General features: G+C 37.0%; 2 pseudogenes; one reads left to right on the plus strand and one right to left on the minus strand.

Moving 5' to 3' along the window:
• The first annotated feature begins 3,839 nt into the window (after positions 1–3,839).
• LOC119530407 lies at positions 3,840–4,797 on the plus strand (annotated as a pseudogene).
• Positions 4,798–10,669: 5,872 nt separating this feature from the next.
• On the minus strand, positions 10,670–10,821 carry LOC119528774 (annotated as a pseudogene).
• Between the last annotated feature and the right edge of the window lie 1,106 nt (positions 10,822–11,927).

Genomic DNA, 11,927 nt, shown 5'->3' on the forward strand with positions numbered 1-11,927 from the left:
GTGCACCAGTCTGAGCAGAGTGGGCAGGGTGCTGGCAAAGGGATGAACCAGTCATAGAAGGTTGGGTTTCAAACCAAGATACTGGATTCTCCCAGTTACAATAAAGAGCTCTGGAGGAGGATCCAAGATGGTGGATTAGGAGAGACAGAGCAAAATACTTCTCCATGAAAAACACTAGATAAAAGACAGAAAGTGCCCCAGTACCAGTTCCAGGGTTGTACTGGCTGGACAAGGTCTGCTACATCCACAGTGACTGTGCACTTGGTGAAACCAAGAGTCTGCATTCAGAAATGAGTGAGTGAGGCTGCTGGGGAAACAGCAGCTGTGCCGTGGTAGGGAGAAACCTGGGGTCAGCATTTGGAGGCGGGTTAGTTTAAAAACCCTGAAAGCAGCTGCAGATCTGGCAGAGAGCTGCGCAGTCGAGCATGGTGGGGAGTGCCTTACATTTCCTGGGCACTAGCCTCAGCATCTGGCATGGATGATAGCCTTTCACACACCCACAGCTAACTGTCCTGGAGCTAGGAACAGCCCACTGCAGCAAGTGGAGGACCGGAAGTGGGAAGTTACCATGCCCTGTACAGCCATCTTTTCAGCTGGCCAGGAGACGCCCCTTTGTAGGGCCACTGCTAAGAGCTTTCCTTGGGGATTCTGCTTGACTGTGATGTTGCACAGTCTTCCTCCGCAGAGGCCCATGGAGTGCACAACTTAGTGGCGGGGTCCCGCATGGAAGTCCCAAGGGCCCTACACCAATCCCAGGGACTTGTAGGCCCATGACAGAGAGAGACTGTGGGGAATCTGAGCTGAAGGTTTGGACTCATGCAACAGCTTTAAGACTCTGAGAACAGCTGGGAGTTCTGGGTCTTAAAGAAGTCTTCCCTACCTTACTGCATAGGGCACACCCCCCAAGTTTAAAAAAAAAAAAAACGATGAATGAGTGTGAAAAAAAAAGTAAATGAACAATGTGGGATGAGGGTAGGGAATGTTTTGGATGTTCTTTTTTATTCTAATTTTTATTTTATTTTTTGGAGTAATGAAAATGTTCAGATTGATTTTGGTGATCAACACACAACTGTGAACAACTGATTGTACACTTTGAAGGATTGTATGTTATGTGGATATATCTCAAAAACATTGCATATTAAAAAAAAAAACCAAAGCAGGAGGACTTATACTCCTTGACTTTGAAGCTTATTATAAAGTCACAGTGGTCAAAACAGCATGGTACTGGAACAAAGGTAGACATATTGATCAACAGAATCGAATTAAGAATTTGGAGATAGACTCCCCCAGATCTATGCGACCATAGACTAATCTTTGGTAAGGCCCTCAAAACCACTGAACTGGAACATAACAGGCTATTCAACAGATGGAGTTGAGAGAGCTAGATATCCATATCCAAAAGAATGAAAGAGGACTCCTACCTCACACCCTACACAAAAATTAACTCAAAATGGATTAAAGATCTCAATATCAGAGACAGTACCGTAAAACTCCTAGAAGATAATGTAGGGAAACAGCTTCAAGACCTTGTATTAGGAGGTCACTTCTTAGACCTTACACCCAAAGCAAAAGCAACAAAAGAAAAAAATATATAAATGGGAACTCCTCAAAATTAAAAGCTTCTGTACCTCAAAGGAATTTGTCAAAAAGGTGAAGGGGCAGCCAACTCAATGGGAAAAAATATTTGGAAGCCATATATCTGTCAAAAGACTGATATCTTACATATATAAAGAAATCCTACAACTTAACAACAATAGTACAGACAGCCCAATTATAAAATGGGCAAAAGATATGAAAAGATGTTTCTCTGAAGAGGAAATACAAATGGCCAGAAAACACATGAAAAAATGTTCATCTTCACTAGCTATTAGGGAGACGCAAATTAAGACCACAAAGAGATATCATCTCACACCAATTAGATTGGCTGCCATTAAACAAACAGGAAACTACATATGTTGGAGAGAATGTTGAGAAATTGGAACTCTTATTCATTGCTGGTGGGACTGTATAATGGTACAGCCACTCTGGAAGACAATCTGGCGATTCCTTAGAAAACTAGATATAGTTCCAGCAATTTCACTTCTCGGTATATACCTGGAAGATCTGAAAGCAGTGACACAAACAGACATTTGCACACTGATGTTCATAGTAGCATTATTCACAATTACCAAGATAAGGAAACAATCCAAATGTCTTTCAACAGATGAGTGGATAAACAAAATGTGGTATATACACATGATGGAATTATACGCAGCAATAAGAAGGAACGAAGTCGTGAAACATATGACGACATGGATGAACCCTGAAGACATAATGCTGAGTGAAATAAGCCAGGCACAAAAAAAGAGATACTGTATGTTACCACTAATGTGAACTCTGTGAAAAATGTAAAATAAATGGTTTATATTGTAGAATGTAAGGGACCTAGCGGTAGACAGCAAATAGTGAAGGGGGAACAGAAATCTAATAAGAACACATAAGTTACAGAGGGTAAACTTAATGTTATGGGAATGCTCAGGAATTACTATGGTTTGTTAATTTCTGGGGGTTATGGTAGGAACAAGTTCTCAGAAATGTAGTTATTTTAGGTTATTTGTTTTTCTTGTTCCTTTGTTTGGTTATGGTTTCTTAATTTTCTTGGGGTAGGGTAGGACCATGTTGGAAACAATGTGATTATTTTACGTTGTTTGTTTTTCCTTATTCCTTTGTTTTGGTTTTGGTTGAAATGTTTTTTTTTTAATTTTTTGATACAGTTAAAAAAACAATGAATGAGTGTGGAAAAAAAGTAAAAGAACAATGGGGAGAGGAGGGGAATGGAATGTTTTGGATGCTCTTTTTAATTTTAATTTTAATTTTAATTTTATTTTTTGGAGTAATGAAAATATTCAAAGAATGTGGCGATGAATGCACATGATGATACTATGAACAACTGATTGTACACTTTGAAGGATTGTATGTTATATGAATATATTTCAATAAAATTGTATCAAAAAATAAAGAGCTCTGCATGCTTAACAGTGAAAATGGCATGATCTGCATTAACACCCCACAACTTTTTTTTGATATTAAGAGATTTATTATAGGATTGGCTCATGAGACCTTAAGGATTGGCAAATTAAAATTCCATAGGGCAGGCCACAAATTGGAAACTCCAGTGAAGGTGAAGTTGTAATCCCCAGGAGAAACTGGCTGGCTGAAGTAGAGGCAGAAAATCTTTCTGACTTCTGAAGTCCTTAGTTCTGGTTTTTAAGGCCTCCAACTAATTGGATGGGAAGACTCCCCTCATTGCTGAGGGCATTCTTCTTTGCTGGTTGTAGATGCAATCAACTGTAGATGCAATCAGCTTACTATAGATGCTAATCCATCTACAAATACCTTCACAATAACAATCAGGCCCATGCTTCCTTGATCAATTAACAGGACATCGTAACTTAGCCAAGGTGACACATGCAATTAACCATCACAATGAGTAATAAAAGTTAAATCTACACCAATTGCCATTATCCCCATCTCACTGGGAAAGATAAAAAGTTTGATAACACACCAACATCCCACAACTTGAAGGCATGACAGTGAAGGGAGATACATAGACTTGTGGCACATGGAAGTGCATGCACAGACAAAGGAAATTGATAAATCTTTATAAATAGGAAGGAATTCTTCCTCATCAGAATGGGTACATTCAGCTCAGCAATCAAGTTGGAAAATCTCCAAGAGTTTAAGAGATGGTGTTACCGGGGTCCCATCAAAGGCCTTGGTGTTACAGCAATATGATGGCCAGGATTGACTCTGTATTGGGGTATTGCTCTTACTTACAACTGGAGGAAGCATGAATTTCATGCTTGTCCATCTGGGGCAACCAAAAAATTCTCAGGATGGCTTATATCTCCAGTACTGCAAAGCCTGCCAAGTATAGAAGGCACCCCGTTCACATCACTGCAGAAAGGGTAATGGAAGGGTGTGATGAAGATGGACCATCACTGTCCTGGGACCAACAACTGTTGTGGTTACCAAAATCCTGCTTCATTCACACTGTTTCTCCTTTTATCACCCCTGGGCTGTATTCGCGCTGTTCTCATTTTTGTATGGCTCTGTACACGCAGCTTTATAATCAGCTCTCCTTTGGGTAGAGCACAGTAAAGATCGACATGAATGCAGCCCGGAGAAATCCTTCTGATATTCTGTTTGGATTAGCTGCATTTGCTGCCACCTTGTTTGCTTTAGTGTTAGCTTTAGGAACAACCATAGCTGTTGAGATGTTTCCTATCCAGACAAAAATAATGCTCAGAAACAAAACTTCTGTTGAATCATGGATTAAAGAGAAGGTTAAAGATCTAATTCAATATTAACAACTAGATGAAGTCTTTGTTTTTCCTTATGGGGAGTAGAGGGAAGAACTTAAAAACTGTTATTTACATGGTCAGTGGTCCTTGAAGGAGATGGACTGCAGTGGCCCATGAGAAAGCTGTCACCTGTACAGCTTAATAATAGAACAGTTGAAACAAAAAGCAGATGAGGGAGTCAGAAGTGTTCGCTATAAAATAATAGAAGATTATAGTGCCACTGCTGTCCTTTGAATAAAGGAATCAGAAGCCCCTGCACTAAAGAGCCTCGAATAAGGCTACAATAAGTGGAGCTCATTTTAGACACAAGAGGTTTCTTATACTGGTTGTATGGAGACAAAATTCTTGATGATTTCTTTATAGAAGGTGTTTCTAGTTGCTTCCCTAGAAACTGGAAAAGTGTCCCTGTGATGCTGAAACAGAGCAAGAACTACAGGGCAAGAAAAAAAAATAGATTGCCACTGTTAAAGTTATTCTTTAAGTCCACTCCATTACCTGAAAATTGTACATATTACTAAAGAATTACGCAATGAGCTTACTCTGGTTAAGGTGTTCTTTTCCCCAGAGGTGCCCTAGTGCCATGATTTAAATGCTTTTATTACCATTTTGAAATGAAGAAGCAATTTTGCATATGCCTTTGAATTCCTGCCCCTCTTTACCACATTTCCCTCCCCCTAATTTTCTCTAGGATTTTTTTTTCACTTGCAAATATCATCCTACCTTTGCCAGGAGTATCTGCATATGATGCTTTTATTCTATTTTCCCCTCAGTAGATAGTTTTTATGTACTATTCTAAATGCTATAGAACTTAATTTTTCAGATTCAATATAAGCTCAAATTTTGTTACCCATCTTTTAATAATGCAGATTTTGTCAAATCAGATAAAGATCAATGGTTGTTCTGTTAAAAAAAAAAAGTCAAAGGTGGCACTTTCTGTAATATAAGGTGGTAAACTAGTGAGCTTATTATGTGGTTCCTCATAATCCTAGATAGGACATCTAGAATACCTACCAAGTTTTATAACTAGAGATGAGCTAAGGGAGCAGATGTAAATGGAATTCCCCAAGTTGACAACCTTACTATCTTTTAAGAACTTGAGTTAGAATTAGAAAGGTCAGATGGCATTTGGATATGGTAACATGAGGGAGGCAAAGGGAACATTTCCCTGGAGGAACAGGGAGTTAGAAGCACAATCTTAAAAATGAATATGGCTGAATCTTAGAAAAATGATTGTGTGTTGGTCTTTTGTTAGTTTTTTTTTTTTTTAATTTCAGCAGAAGTATAATTTAATTAAAAAAAACCCCCCATTTTCATGTACAGTTCTATGAATCTTGAAAATGCATTCAGGCCTTGTGATAGACTGAATTGTGTACACCAATTTAGACATCCTGTGGGTGTGAACCCTTTGTTAGCAGGACCTTTTTGAAGATGTTATTTTTTAGTTAAATTGTGTCCAGTTGAAGTGGGGTGGGTCTTAATCTGAATTACTGGAGGTTTTATAAAGAAATAGCCACAGGGAGAAGCCAGAATTTGGAAGTCAGTGGAGCCCAGAAGAGAAAGGAAAACACATCACCATGTGACAGGAAGTAGAGATGCAAGCCAAAGAACCCCATGGATTGCAGCAAGCCAGTACCAAAAAGCTACTGACCCCAGAGGAAGCAAGCTTTCTATCCTCTGAAACCATGAGAAAATAAATTCTTGTTGTCAAGACAACCCACTATGTGGTTTTTGTCACAGCAGCATAACAAACTAAGAGAGACCGGTAATTACCGTAACAATCAAGATACAGAACACTTTCATGAGAAAAAAATCTCCTATGCTCCTCTGTAGTCAATTCCTCTTCCTAACCCCTGGCTTTAGCAACCACTGATTTGTTTTCTATCTGTATAGATTTGCATCTTCCAAATTGTCATATAAATTGAATTATATAGCATATAGCCCTTTGAGTCTGACTTCTTTCAATTAGTATAATGCACTTAAGTCATCCATGTTGTTGTATCAGTTCATTCCCTTTTATTGCTGAGTAGTATTTCCTCATATGGATGTACCACAATTTGTTCATCCATGTGCCAGCTGAAGGACATTTGGGTTGTTTTCAGTTTTAAGCATTTGTGAATAAAGCTATATAAACATTCAGGTACAAGTTTTTGCATGAACAGAAGTGTTCTGGTTCACTAATGCTGCTGTTATGCAAAATACCAGAAATGGATTGGCTTTTATAAAGGGGGTTTATTTGGTTACAAAGTTGCAGTCTTAAGGCCATAAAGCATCCAAGGTAAGGCGTCAACAACAGGTACCTTCCCTGGAAAAAGGCCACTGGCATCCAGAAAACCTCGTTAACTTGGAAGGCATGTGGCTGGCATCTGCTTGCTCCCAGGTTGTATTTCAAAATGGCGGTCTCCAAAATGTTGCTCTTGGGGCATTTAGTCCTCTCTTAGCTGCAGCTCCTCTTCAAAATGTCACTCTCAGTTGCTCTCTAGTCCTTCTGTCTGTGAACTCCTTTATATGACTCCAGTGATTGAATTAACACCTATCCTGAATGGGCGGTGTAACACCTCCATGGAAATTATCCAAACATTTCACTCACAGTTGATTGAGTCACATCTCCATGGAAACACTCAAAGAATTCCAATCTAATCAACACTAATACATCTTCCCCCACAAGATTGCATCAAAGAACATGGCTTTTTCTGGGGGACATAATATATACAAACCAGCACAATAAGTTTTCATTTTACTTGAGTAGGTTGGCTGGATCATATGCTAAGTGTGCATTTAGTTTTATAAGAAACTGCCAAATTGTTTTCCAAAATTATTCTGCGTGATTCCAAAACCATTTTGCATTCCCATCAGCAAAGTTGAATGTTTCATTTGCTCTGCATCATTGACAGTACTTGGCATTGTCAGTTTTTAAAAAAAGATTTAGTCATGTGTAGTGGGATTTCATTGTGGTTTTGTATTCCTTTCATGACTAGTGAGACTGGGAATTTTTTCATGTACTATTCCTATATCTCCTCTGGTGAACTATCTTCAAATCTCTTGTCCATTTAAAAAATTGGATTGTTTTCATTTTATTGAATTTTGAGAGTTCTTTTTATATCTGGAAACAAGTCCCTTATCAGATATGTGTTTTGAAAATATTTTGTTTCTTGTGTTTTCATTCCATCAAAAATCTCTTTTGAAGAACAGAAGTTCAAAATTTTGATGAAGTCCTATTTATAGATAGAGCTTTGGGTATGTGTTCTAAGAAACCTTTAATCAAAGCACACAATGATTTTCTTTAATGGGTTCTTTAAGAAGTTCTACAGTTTTACATTTCAATCTATGATCCATTTGTGCATATGCTGCAAGATATAGGTCAAGATTCATAGTTTTTGTTTTTTGTTTTTTGTTTTGCATATGGTTGTTCAATTGGTCCGGCACCAAAGACTCTTCTTTTTCCATTGAATTGCCTTCACATATTTGTCAAAAAGAAATTGTAATATATGTGTGGGTCTATTTTGGACTTTCTATTTTTTTCCACTGATTTCTATATCTTTACTTTTGCACAACTCTCTTGATTACTATAGCTTTATAGTAAGTTATGAAATCAGCTAATGTGATTTGTTCTTTTTCAAAATGTTTTAGCTCTTCTAGATCCTTCACCTTTCTATATGCATTTTATAAGCAGTTTATCAATTTCTACCAAAAAAATCCTACTGGGATTTTGATTGGTAGTGCACTGAATCAAGCTATAGATTCTATCCACTTATTTAGGTCTTTGATTTATTTCATCAATGTTTTATTGTTTTCAGCATTTAGATCTTGCAAATGTTTTTTTGGATTTGTACCTAAGTATTTCATGTTTTTTGTTGCTATTATAAATGGTAATATTTATTAATTTCAATTTCCAATTTGTTCATTACTAGTATATATATATATATATATATATATAATGGTTTTTTTAATTCAATTTTATTGAGATATATTCACATACCACACACACCATGCAGTCAAAGTGTACAATCAATTGTTCACAATACCATTATACAGTTGTGTATTTATCACCAAAATTAATTTTTGAAGTTTCATTACCACACACACAAAAATAATTAGAATAAAAATTAAAGTGGAAAAGAACAATTAAAAAAGAACACTGGGTGCCTTTTTTTTTTTTTTTTGCCCCCATTTTTCTACTCATCCATCCATACACTGTACAAAGGGGAGTGAAGTTCATATGGCTTTCCCAATCACATTGTCACCACTCATAGCTACATTTTTATACAATTGTCTTCAACAGTCAAGGGTTCTGGGTTGTAGTTGGATAGCTTTGGTTATTTACTGGTAGCTATTCCAATTCATTAGAACCTACAAAGGGTTGTCTATATGATGCATAAGAGTGCCCACCAGAGTGACCTCTCGGCTCCTTTTGGAATCTCTTTGCCACTGAAGCTTATTTCGTTTCACTTCACATCCCCCTTTTGGTCAAGAAGATGTTCTCCATCCCACAATGCCAGGTCTGGATTCCTCCCTGGGCGTCAATATAATTGATTTTTATATTGAGCTTATGTTCTGAGACCTTGCTAAATTCATTTATTAGTTCTAGTAGCCTTTTTTGAGGATTTAAAATTTTTTTTAGACTATCATGTCTTTTGTGAATCAAGACAGTTTTATTGATTTTTTTTTTCTGATCTTTTGTTTCTTTTTTTTGCCTTGTTGCACTGGCTAGCACCGCCAATATAATGTTTAATAGGAATGGTAAGAGCAGACATGATTCCCTTGTTCCTGATCTTAGGAGAAAAGCATTCATTCTTTCACCCTTAATTATGATGTTTTCCATAAACTTTTTATAGATACTCTTTATCAAGTTGCAGAAGTCCCATTCTATTTTTAGTTTTTCCCATGAATAGATGTTTAACTTGATGAAATGATTTTTATGCATCTGTTGAAAAGAGTGTGAAGTCTTTCTTAAGTCTGTTTATATGATGAATCATATTATCAATATTAGAAGATTGAACCAGCCTACATATCTGAAATAAGCCTGACTTCTTCATGGTATATTATTCTTTTTATATGTTGTTGTATTTTATTTGCTAATATTATATTGAGGATTTCTGTGTCTGTATTCATGAGGGTTATTGGTGTTAGAAGAGATTTGATCATTATGACCCATAGGCCATCCATCTGTTTTTGTTAATAAAGTTTTCTGGAATACAGTTATTCCCGTTTGTTTACATATTGTCTATGGATGCCTTCATGCTATAACGGAAGTGTTGAATAGTTGCAACAGAGGCTGTGTAGCCCACAAGCCTAAAATATTTACCATGAACCTTTAAGAAACAGATTGCCCCTGTCTATAGTTTTCTTGTAATGTCTTTTTCTGGTTTTGGTCTCAGGATAATGTTGACTTGTAGTTGGGAAATGATTCCCCTTCTATTTTCTGGAACTGTTTGCATAGAATTGTTTGTTTGTTTTTTTTTTTTCCTTAAATGTTTGGTAGAATTTAGCAGTTAAGTCATCTGGGCCCAGAATTTTCTTTAATTTTAACCATGAATTCAATTTCTTAATAGATTAGAACCATTTCTGATTATTTATTTCTTCATGGGTGAACTTTGATAGCTGTGTCTCTCAAAGAATTTGTTCATTTCAACTAAATTGTCATGTTTATGGGAATAATGTCATTTGTTGTTTAGGTTTTGATTGTAGTTTTTGTTGTTGCTTTGTCTTAAATCCATCCACACTCTTCCACTGCCAACATCTCTCAGACTTCTTGGTTTGGCCAATGGAAGCACTGGAGGGAAACTGAAAGGCAAGAAGAAACGAGAAGCCAGAGCACCGCTCCTCCACTCTCTCTGCTTTAGGCAGCATTTCTGGTAATGGCTACATCTCTTTCATTGTTCCAGCTCCAGCTGAACAGGCCTACTCTCCATTATCCCAGCTCCTGCCAGGTATAATGGCTCCCACTGAACAGTTCCAACATTTCTACTCTGGTAACACCTTCTTCTCCCTTTGCTTTTATTAATCTCTGAGTTGTGCCATTGTTCTGTTTGGCTTTTAAGCTCTCACAATATCTTTGCAATTAGTTCTCCTTCTTAAAGTCCTTCTTTGGGCTACAGTCTCCTAACTGGAGCCTGACTGATGTGTTTGATATATATTTTTTCAAACAAAATGTCTCACATATTTATTACTGAACCAACTTATTTATGCAGAAGCATAAAAACAAAAAAAAAAAGTTATTTCCCAATATGTCCAACAGTTCAGCAAAGGTGAATCTTTCAACTTGATATGGCAAGGTGCCAGTGACCTTGATACAATATTAATATGTGTGCCATCACATATGTGATTTCTTATAGACCCAGCTTGGCTCTTCTCCAATGTCTCTTCTTGATGTCGTGACTTTATTGCCAGTTTTCTTTTGAATCCATCAGGGAATGGGATGATTCTGTTTTGGTTTCTTGGTCAGGAATTGTTTAATTCTAAAAGTCTTGTGAGAAGACATGGTGAAGCTGGGAGTCAAATACACATAGCAAGATATTGGAGGAAGGGAGGGAGAAAGGAGAGAGAGAGGGAGAGAGACACACACACACATCAGAAAGATGTGGTGTTTTGGGGGTTGATTTTAGATAGGCAGCTTTTCTTGATTCTGATTTTGATTATTTACTTGGAATTCAGCTTTAACAGTATTCACTACCCAATGAATGAGAAGATTCATCTGTACATATAAATGAATAAAGTAACAAGAAACTTTTCATTCAAGCTTATACTTAGAAAATCAAGGCAATTTGCCAGTCCCATAAGATATTTAGTCAAGTTTTCCTATGGAACATGAGATCCTTAGCCCCATTCTCCCACATGTATATTCCCTAGACAGGCAATAGAAAGCTGAGTGGTCTCTGAGAAAGGACCTCCATTTATTGACCTCGGGAGTTACCAATGAAACACTCTTCTCCCAACCTGATCACCTGAAAAGTGAAGCCCATTGGCTGACCTAGTCTTCCCCATCAACACTCCCACCCACACACAAGAACTTCCAATGAATATTTTATCTTCCTCCTGAATATGAATGTAAAGTCAAGAATCATTAGAATGTCAGGACAATCAAGCTGGCTCTTCAGAATGAGGGAGAGAGATGAAAACAAACTCTTTCTTGAAAAGAAATCTTGAGGAAACAAATATTGTAAGGAAAAAAGATTTTTAAAATTCTAATATTATCAAAAAGAAGGGAAGATATTATCCATATAACAAGGATAGAATGCCACAAAAAGGAATAATCAGGGAATAAGAGCTCTTGGAAACTAAAATTATGATAGTCATAATGTATAAAAACTTTAGATGAAGGTTTTAAAGATAAATTCAAAGGGATCTTCCAGAAAGTAGAAAAAGTCAAAGAACTAGACAACAGTAAGGATAAGAGATTAGAGAATCAGCCCAGGAGTCTGTCATCTGACAGACCGGAAGTTGCAGAAAGAAGGGGCAGGGAAGGCAGAGGAAGTGAAATTATCCCAGCAGTGAAGAACAGGTGGATGGATTTAAAATAACTATTATTGTATATTCATACAATAGAATTATGCTCACCATTGAAAGAATTATGGTGAGCATAATTCT

This window comes from Choloepus didactylus, chromosome 3 (assembly GCF_015220235.1).
Source record: "Choloepus didactylus isolate mChoDid1 chromosome 3, mChoDid1.pri, whole genome shotgun sequence".
Lineage (NCBI taxonomy): Eukaryota > Metazoa > Chordata > Mammalia > Pilosa > Megalonychidae > Choloepus > Choloepus didactylus.